General features: G+C 44.6%; 1 protein-coding gene across 4 annotated transcripts in view; it reads right to left on the bottom strand.

Moving 5' to 3' along the window:
• Positions 1 to 9,486, bottom strand: part of KLHDC8B (kelch domain containing 8B) — a 71,744-nt gene extending 62,258 nt beyond the window's left edge. For all 4 annotated transcript variants that reach the window (XM_067463425.1, XM_067463424.1, XM_067463422.1 and 1 more), the window contains exon 1: positions 9,362 to 9,486. The gene's annotated coding sequence lies outside the window, so the exon portion shown is untranslated. The remainder of the gene's footprint in view (positions 1 to 9,361) is intronic.
• Between the last annotated feature and the right edge of the window lie 255 nt (positions 9,487 to 9,741).

Consider the following 9,741-nt stretch of genomic DNA (forward strand, 5'->3'; position numbering starts at 1 on the left):
ACCAGTTTAACTCCTGCAGCTCAGTGCTATGGGATCACGGTCCAGCATTTTTTCATTGAGAAGGCTAAAGACCTTATAAAACTAAAACTCCCATGAATCCATGCCACTGAGCCATGGTAGTTAAGTAGTATCAAACTGCATTAATTCAACAATGTGGGTACATCCCTTGCCCAAGAAGGTGGCAAGGGTGGACTTCTGAACAAAACTTGCCAAGAAAACCTATGATAGGGTCAGGTTGGAAATGACTTAAAGGCACAGAAGAATGACAAAACTTTCCATTTTAAAGATGGAATGGGCAGTCCATTAAGGTGAGCACAGTGTTAAGTGCTTCTCTCTTTCCACTAGAACAGTGTTACTCAATCTGGGGGTCAGGACCCCTGGGGGGGGGTCACGAGGGGGTGTCAGAGGGGTCACCAAAGACCATGAGAAAACACAGTATTTTCTGTTGGTCATGGGGATTCTGTGTGGGAAGTATGGCCCAATTCTATCGTTGGTAGGATTCAGAATGCTCTTTGATTGTAGTTGAACTATAAACCCCAGCAACTACAACTCCCAAATATTGGGACTGTGGCGCAGCTCGTTAGGAGTCAGCTGCATTAAGATCACTACTGACCAAAAGGTCATGAGTTCGAAGTCAGACAGGGTCGGAGTGAGCTTCCGACCATTTGTGTAGCTTGCTGTCCACCTTTGCAGCCCGAAAAGCAGTTCCATCTGTCAAGTAGGAAATTTAGGTACTGCTTATGCGAGGAGGCTAATTTAACTAATTTATGATGCCATAAAATCTCCAGCAAGCATGCAAAGAATGAGGAAGTACTCCATCAGTGTCACAAATGGACGGTGAAGTGACAGCTCCCCGGTGGCCAGAATATCCTCATGAAGCTGGAATGTTAAATAGCCTCTATGTGTCTGTCTATATATATTGTGTGTCTATGGCATTGAATGTTTGCCGTGTATATGTACATTGTAATCCGCCCTGAGTCCCCTGCGGCGTGAGAAGGGCAGAATATAAATACTGCAAACAAACAAACAAACAAATAAATGTCAAGGTCTATTTTCCCCAAACTACACCAGAGTTCACATTTTGGCATACTGAGTATTCATTCCAAGTTTGGTCCAGATCCATCATTGTTTGAGTCCACAGTGCTCTCTGGTAGTAGGTGAACTACAACTCCATAACTCAAGACCACTGAACCCTCCCAGTATTTTCGGTTGGTGATGAGAGTTCTGTGTGCCAAATTTGATTCAATTCCATCGTTGGTGGAGTTCAGAATGCGCTTTGATTGTAGGTGAACTATAAATCCCAGCAACTACAACTCCCAAACGACAAAATCAACCCCCCCCCCCAACCCACCAGTATTCAGATTTGGACGTATTGGGTATTTGTGCCAAATTTGGTCCAGTGAATGAAAATACATCCTGCATATCAGATATTTACATTAAGTTTCATAACAGTAACAAAATTATGAAGTAGCAATGAAAATAATTTTATGGTTGGGTGTCAACACAACATGAGGAACAGCATTAAGGGGTCGCAACATTAAGAAGGTTGAGAATCACTGCACTAGAAGAATCTCCACCGCAGAAGGTTCCCTTGCTGCTATTTTGGAAAATATGTTCCCTCTGCTAAGAAAACATATGGTTTTGTTCCCATTTGTATAGGAGGCGAGATGTCTTTGAACACCAGAAAAGAGAAGGAGACAGACTTAGGGGATGAGAAGGGGAGCAGCGAAAGGCTTGACAGATACAAGCGTTTTCCAGATTTAGCCAAAGAGCGGCTGTCACCGGATGAGATGTACTGAAGTTTTTAAGGCACCTAAAGATATCTACGCTTATGTTTCATTTTAGAAAAAAGGAGAGCTTTAGCGAAGGAAAGTATACTGGAAACAAAGTTTCCGAGAAAGAAATGGGGAGGCATTTAGAAGAGACGAACAAAAAGTTTGATGGGGGGAAAAAACTTTGCTCATTCTGATTCGGGTTTTGGGGAGGGCAAGAAACACATGGAAGAGGGCATCTTGCTGAAATGAAATATGACAGCCATATGTGCATATGTGGGGAAAAGCATATACTAGTCTCATGTGTCTTCAAGTCATTTCCAATATGTGGCAATCCAATCACAGGACTAAGTGTGTTTACTTGGGTTTTCATAGCTAGCAGGGATTCGAGCCCTGGTCTCTTGAGTCGTAGTCCAAAAGTCAAACTGGTTCCAGTATAATATTTTTTCATCCTTCTGCTTTGCTTCTGGTTTTCAGTTGAGGGTCTACTAACAAGAAGCCCATGACACCTTACTTTATAAAATATTACTTTGAAGTGATGTTGAAGGCTTTCATGGCCGGAATCACTGGCTTGTTATGAGTTTTCTGGGCTGTATGACCATGCTCCAGAAGCATTCTCTCCTGACGTTTTGCCCACATCTATAGCAGGCATCTTCAGAAGTTGCAAGGTCTGTTAGAAACTAGGCAAGTGATGTGTGTGTGTATGGAATGTCCCATGCCAGCTTGAGGCAAGTGTGAATGTTATAATAGGCTGGTTCAAAGCCTGGTTGATTCCTGCCTGGGGGAATTCTTTGTTGGACCACTCTAACAACCACCATGTCAGACTACACAGAGAAGCTGGCAAAAGTATGATAGCTGGGACCCAATGCTGGTTGCACAGCGTGGGTCAGAATTAGAGAAGTAAAGATGTATTTGCATACGATATCTGGATAGCCTTAAGCACTATGCTTGGCTGTTTGTCCCCCCCCTTTTTTGCCCCCTCTTTCGCACCTGCATCTTTCACTTGCTGCGCTGTCTTGGCATTGGGTCCCAGCTATCGTACTTCCACCGAGAAGCCACTGAAATCCACAAGCATGTGGACAATTTCAACATAAAGGAAGAAACCATGAAAATGAACAAAATCTGTCTACCAGAATTTTAAAAATTCTAAACTCAGGACAGTAAATAAAGAACAACACTAAAAAAAAACCCAGGGGAATTCCAGACAGGAAACAATCAAGGCCAGCTAACACCTCCCAGGCAGGAAGCAGCCAGGCTTTGAAGCTGCAAGGCCATTCAATGCTAATCAAGGTGGCCAACTGCAACATTCACACTTGCCTCAAACAGACAAGAGTTCTTTCTCCCACCCTGAACATCCAAGAGATATATAAACTTCACTTGCCTTGTTTCCAAAAAGACCTCACAACCTCTGAGGATGCCTGCCATAGATGTGAGTGAAACGTCAGGAGAGAATGCTTCTGGAACATGGCCATACAGCCCAGAAAACTCACAGCAACCCATTATTTTGAAGGCTATTCAACTGCTTTCAATGCAAATTATATTACACCAGACATTTGCTTTAGAACCAGGATGTAACAAATTGAAATCAGGGCTAACAGAGTCAAAGCAGTGGGAGTTTCCAACAAGCAGAGCTGTTGGAACTTCTCTTAGCTTTCTGTTTTCCCTTTCAATTGTATTCATACATGATGCATCTGTAGGCATGGGCAAACTTCAGCCTTCCGGGTGTTTTGGACTTCAACTCCCACAATTCCTAACAGCCTCAGGCCCCTTCCTGTTAGGGATTGTGGGAGTTGAATATCTGGAAGGCCTAAGTTTGCCCGTGTCTGTTCTACAGTGTAATAGACCCATGGTTATGCGGACGGTCATGATGCCTATCCACATTTCAAAATACACTATGACTTCACGGGGAAAAGGTTCATAAAGACGACTTTCAAACACATATGGTTAGAAAGACCTGAACCATTACGATTTAGCCATTTTTGGTGAAATGCCAACTGTGCTGCAATTAAAAATTGATTCCACCCAATTATAACCGACAGCCTGTAGGGAGCCATCAGAGCAACTAGCTTTTAATTTCTAACCGGCAGGCATGGCTTCAACATCCACCTGGTACATTACATACTTTCTCCTGGAAGCCTTTCCCCCTTAGTCCTAAAATGCATGACTATTTTGCCTTCGCGAAGATGAGAGAAAGGACAACCCTCCTCCGTGATGAAGGCCATCACTCCTTTCATAACTATCCATGTTCTTGGGGGCCAACCTCGGGCACCGACAGCTCAACTCATCCCTGGATGTTAGGCAGAGCCGAAACCAAGTCCGGGGACTCGTCAGCTCCTCTTCTCCAGGGCTGTTTTCTTGACAGCAGACGATGTTTCCTTATCAGAATCTTTCTCCAAGCTACATCCATCAGGGAAAGAAACACACATGCGCACACACAAACCTGATAAGAGGGACCTATTCAAATCAGCTCCCAAAGTCACTGCTCATCTGCGTCGCTCCCAAATACTCAGTGCGCACAGACTGATATAATGCATGATTCAACGTTTCACGATTTCTAAGAAGAGTCGGGGCATAAGCACAGCTAATAATCAGACACACCATTGTGAGATCCACCTGTTCCATTGAGCCTGGGCTCCTTCCCTATTATCCACAAACCTTCCCTGCCAGGCAGACGGTTCCTTTCAAATTTGACACGTCTCCGATTTATTTTATTTCATTTCAACCAGAGGTGCTGAACCACTGACTACAATGTTCTCTGTTTGGCTGCAGGCTGGCAGCAACAGGAAACGTGGCTGTGTGGCTCTGATCAGCCTAAACTAGGAGTGCCTCTACATTGGAAAATTAATGCAGTTTGACACCACTTTAACTTCCATAACTCAATGCTATGGGATCCTGGGGTCTGTACTCTTTAGCAGAGAAGGTGAAAGGTTTTTCAAACTGGAACTCCTCGATATAATAATAATAATAATAATAATGGATTGCTGATGTTGCAATCCCAGGTGATAGCAGGATTGAAGATAAACAACTGGAAAAACTGACACGATATGAGGATTTAAAGATTGAACGGCAAAGACTCTGGCACAAGCCAGTAAAGGTAGTCCCAGTGGTGATCGGCGCACTGGGTGCAGTGCCTAAAGACCTTGGCCTGCACTTAAACACAATTGGCACTGATAAAATCACCACCTGTCATCTGCAAAAGGCTATTCTACTAGGTTCTGCACACATTATTATCACACAGTCCTAAACACTTGCGAAATGTCCGACCTGTGATCCAATACAACAGCCAGCAGAGTGACCTTGTTTGTTGTGGACTCATCTTGTGTTTCAAATAATAATAATTTATTTTATTAACTTTTAAATTAATTATTAATTTTATTAATTAATTGTTTATTAATGCTACAGTGTAGATGTATCTGTCATGTAAAATCTTTATTTGTACCCCACCACTATCTCCCCAAAGGACCTCACAACCTCTGAGGATGCTTGCCATAGATGCAGGCGAAACGTCAGGAGAGAATGCCTCTAGAACATGGCCATATAGCCTGAAAAAACCTACAACAACCCAGTGATTCCAGCCATGAAAGCCTTTGACAATACAGTGCATGACTTCTCAACGACTATCCTGGAAACATTCTTATTCACTCAGCATGATGCCATTTATTCTCCCCTCTGTATCCTTTGCTGGAAAAAGAGGAGTTTGGTCATATACTCGGGTAAAACACAGACCAACTTCTGCATGAGAATAGTTTATGAGTATATAAAAATACTAATAGACCAGGTTATTTTTGGAGGAAGGAACTGGCAAAACTACATTCCTCTTTCCAAAGAAAACTCTATGCAATTGCCATAAGGCAAAAGGTGACATGAAAGCATATATATATACACAGAGATGAGAAGGAAACCTATAGTTTTCTATATATTTTGGACTCAAACTCTCAGAAACCACAGCCACCAATAAAGCATTATAGATACTGTGTTCTTTGGAGGGGTCACAGATTGGCATAAATACAACGAAGACCTTTGTCTTCCTCTCTTGGATGGCAGGAGATTTAGCAAAAGGAACTATAGGATTAAATATAGTTAAACGATGGAATTTACTACTGTAAACTCAGGTTGTTTTAAAAGGCACTTCCCCCAGTTTGGAGATGGAGCCCTGGTGGCGCAGTGGGTTAAACCCCTGTGCCGGCAGGACTGAAGACCAACAGGTTGCAGGTTCGAATACAGGGAGAACATGGATGAGCTCCCTCTATCAGCTCCAGCTCCTCATGCGAGGAGATGAGATAAGCCTCCAACAAGGATGGTAAAAACATCAAAACATCTGGCCGTCCCCTGGGCAACATCCTTGCAGATGGCCAATTCTCTCACACCAGAAGCGACTTGCAGTTTCTCAAGCCGCTCCTGACACGACAAAAAGAAAACCGTTTGGGGAAAATAAAAGGAATTGTGGGTTTTGAAGTCCAAAACACCTGGAGGGCTGATGCTTGCCCATGCCTTCTCTGAGTCATGGCAATTAAAGTGGTGTAAAACTGCATTAATTCTACAGTGTAGATGCACCTCTCGTATCCTATTTGGGGCCTTCCCAAAGAATTTGGGGGTTTTGCACAATTTGGTCTAACTAACCTGGTTTCTTTCTATGACTAAGAGAACAAATTGCAAAAGTAATAGCAGAGAACCTTTCCACAACAGAAACACCAAGACCTTTCCACTTCCCTAGACACTCAAATATGAAAACATTGCTGATATTTTTAAAAAGAGTCAGATATTTATATATTTGACATTTTCTATGTCTCCGTGATGACACTCAGCACAACACATGTGGTCAGCAAAGAGAAAGTGTCTACTTTGCCCTTGACCTCAAATCTAAAATGAGAACCCACTTGCCTTACTTTCCTGCTAATGCTTTCCCACAATTGTGGTTTAATCAATGCTAGGTGTGACTTTTGAGTAAACTGTACATAGAGGATGAGCTACACACAGTGTGCTACAGGAAAATATTCTGCCTAAGCCTACAAGTGATTCTCGACAGGATGATGGTAAACACAGGGATGAAACCTTACTGTTAAGACATAATTGATACAAAGAGGATTTTGAAGACATGATGTTCGAGTCCTGTTTGTTGTCATCAGAGAATTACAGAGTTGGAAGAGTCCCCAAGGGCCATCCAGTCCAACCCCTGAAAGCAGGAATACACATTCAAAGCACCCCTGACATAGCATATTATTTGAGAATACAGAAATGCTGGACCACTCTAATAACTACCATATCAAACTACAAAGAGAAACCATTGAAATGCACAAGCATGTGTACAATTTCTACAGAAAGGAGGAAACCATGAAAATGAACAAAATCTGGCTACCAGTATTTTAAAAAACTCTAAAATCAGGAGCAACACTAAAAAATATATATAGGGGAATTCCACACAAGAATCAATCGGGGCTAGTTAACACCTCCCAACAAAGGATTCCCCCAGAAAGTAACTAGCCAGGCTTTGAAGCTGCAAGGCCATTCAAGGTAGCCAATTGCAACATTCACACTTGCCTCAAGCAGACAAGAGTTCTTTCTCCCACCCTGAACATTATTCCACAGATATATAAACCCCACTTGCCTAGTTTCCAACAGATCTCACAACCTATGAGGATGCCTGCCACAGATGTGGGCGAAATGTCAGGAGAGAATGCTTCTGGAACATGGCCATCCAGCCTCTGCTTGAAAACCTCAAGTGAAGGGGACTCCACTCTGCTAAGCAGCCTATTCCATTGCCAAATAGCTCTTTCAGTCAGGATGTTCTTTTGAATGTGTAAGTGGGATCTCTTTTCCTCTACTTTGAACCTGTTAGTCCCTGTTTCCCAGTCTCTGGAGCAGAAGAAAACAAGCTGGATCCATCTTCCATGTGGCACCCTTTCACACAACTATCATTGCCCTCCCAGCATGGTATACACTACATCTCAGTATCTATATATACTGTAGAATGACAGCACTCCATAACATGGAGCCATGGCAGTTGAAGTGGTGTCAAACTGTATTTATTATCTAGTGTGTAGATGCACCCCAGATCTCTCCATTGCTCCAAATCCATAGGGAGAAAGGCAGACCATGCACAGTTGCATCTACCCTGTGTAGAATGAATGAGTTTGCTCAAGGTGGTGGGATTCGAGTTTTGCAAGCTCTTTATCCTTCCCTGCCAGAGTGCTGGCACCTCACCAAAAGACAAAAGCCAGGCATCCATAATATGAAGCCATGGTAGCTGAAGCAGTATCAGACTGCATTAACTCTACAGTGTAGATGGCAGCCCCAGTCACCCGGAAAAGCAGTGGAGACACCGCTTGGATGAAGATAAAAACTTTGGTGGAGGAAGAGTTGCCTCTTCAGACGTGGGTCAAGGGTGCCAGTCTGGACAGAAGGGTTGCTCTCCTCATCCTCCCCCTCTTTTCCCCTCCTCCTCTTTCTCTTTTTCTCCTTCTTATTCTCTCTTCTTTTCTTCCTCCTCTTCCTCCTCCACTCCTTTCCTTTCACTGCTGCTGCTGCTTTTTCTTCCTATTCCTCTTTGTTGTCCTCTTCCTCCTCCTCTCTTTCTTCATCACCCTTTTCTTCCTCCTCCTCTCCCTTCACAACTTATTCTTACTCATAATTTTCTCTTCCTCCTCTTTTTCTTCTTCTCTTTCTTTTATTCCTAATCTTCCTTCTGTACTTTCTCCTCCTCTTCCTCTCCTTCCCTCACTTCACTGCTCCTTCCTCCTCCCCCTCCCCCTCTTCTCTTCTTCCCCCCTCTTCTCCTTCTTCTTTCCCCTATTATTCCTCCTCCTCCTCCTCTTCTTCTTTTCTTTCTTCTTCCTCCACTTCTTCCTCCTCCTCCTCTTCTTTTTCTTCCCCTGTTCCTGTTCCTCTTCCTCCTCCTCTTTCTTCCCCCTCTTCTCTTTCTTCTTCCCCCTCTTCTTTCTCCTTCTTCCTCCACTTCTCTTTCTTCTTCCTCCTCCTCTTCCTCTTTCCTTTCTTCTTCCCCTTTCCTCCTCTTCCCCTCCTCTACTTCTTTCTTCTTCCCTCTTTCTCCTCCTTTTCTTCTTCCTCCTCCTCTTCTCTTTCCTCCTCCTCCTCCTGTTCTCCTTCTTCCTTCTCTTCTTTCTCTTCCTCCTCTTCTTTTCCCCCTTTCCCTTTTCCTCCTCTTCTTCTCCTTCTTTTTCCCTCTCCTGTTCTCGTTCTTCCTCCTGTTCTCCTCTTTCTTTTTCCTCCTCCCCTTCTTTTACCTCTTTCCTTTTTTCTTTCCCCCTTTCCTCCTCCTCTTCTTCTCCCTCTTCTTCTTTCTTCTTCCCTCTTCTCTTTCTTCCTCCTCCTCTTCTCTTTCTTCTTCCTCCTCCTCTTCCTTTTCCTCTTTCCTTTCTTCTTCCCCTTTTCCTCCTCTTTTTCCCTTTCTTCTTCCTCTTCTCCTCCTCTTCTTCTCCCTCCCCCTCTTCTCCTCTTTCTTCTTCCCCTTTTCCTCCTCCTCTTCTCTCTCCTCCTCCTCCCTCCCCTCCCTTGCCGGCCCCGTCCAGAGCAGCCCCTGTCCCCGCCGCCCTTTCCCTCCCCTCGCCCAGGTTGCCCGGCGTGGCTCTCACCTCCGCGGGGTCCCTCCGCGCTCTCTTCTCCCTCTCCTCTCCCTCTTCCGCGCAAACTCCGCCGCTGGATCCAGGCAGCTGCGGGAGGAGGGAAGCAATCAGGCAGGCAGGCAGGGAGGGAGGGAGGCGCCCCTTCCTTGCATGGCGCCCCTCCTCGCCAGCGCCTCCCCATTTCCCTCCCTCCCTGGGCTCAAAGAGAGAGGGATGCGCACCAACACACACACACAACACACCCCACGGAAGACGCGTCGTGCCTGCAACGCTTTCGCCCCCAAGCACAGCATGCCTGGACCCTTTGTGTGTGATTGTAGGACCACAGAACTCAGGTCCAGAGAGTTGGGAAAGACCCCCGACAGCTCAACCCCCTGCTATGTAGGAAG

The sequence above is a fragment of the Anolis sagrei genome, chromosome 2 (assembly GCF_037176765.1).
Source record: "Anolis sagrei isolate rAnoSag1 chromosome 2, rAnoSag1.mat, whole genome shotgun sequence".
NCBI classification, from domain to species: domain Eukaryota; kingdom Metazoa; phylum Chordata; class Lepidosauria; order Squamata; family Dactyloidae; genus Anolis; species Anolis sagrei.